Source organism: Myotis davidii, unplaced genomic scaffold (genome assembly GCF_000327345.1).
Source record: "Myotis davidii unplaced genomic scaffold, ASM32734v1 scaffold1671, whole genome shotgun sequence".
NCBI classification, from domain to species: Eukaryota; Metazoa; Chordata; class Mammalia; order Chiroptera; family Vespertilionidae; genus Myotis; species Myotis davidii.
Genome location: NW_006285368.1, coordinates 1 through 262, shown reverse-complemented (window position 1 = coordinate 262; position 262 = coordinate 1).

Genomic DNA, 262 nt, shown 5'->3' with positions numbered 1-262 from the left:
TGGCGGCTGGCAGGACGGAGGTGGGGGATAGGGAGTGAGTGAGTGAGGGGATGAAAAGAGTGTGTGGATGTGTGTGGTGTGTGTGTGAGTGAGTGGGGAACAGTTAAATCCGGCAGGAGCAGCAGAGGCTGGCAGAACAGGCTCTCTGGGAAAGGGAGAGACTACCCCGCTGCGGGCACTCCCCGGACTGTGGGCACGAAGCCCATGCCATCTTGAAGGGGAGAGCGATCTCTTCTAGGAACTCATCAGCAACACCACCCAG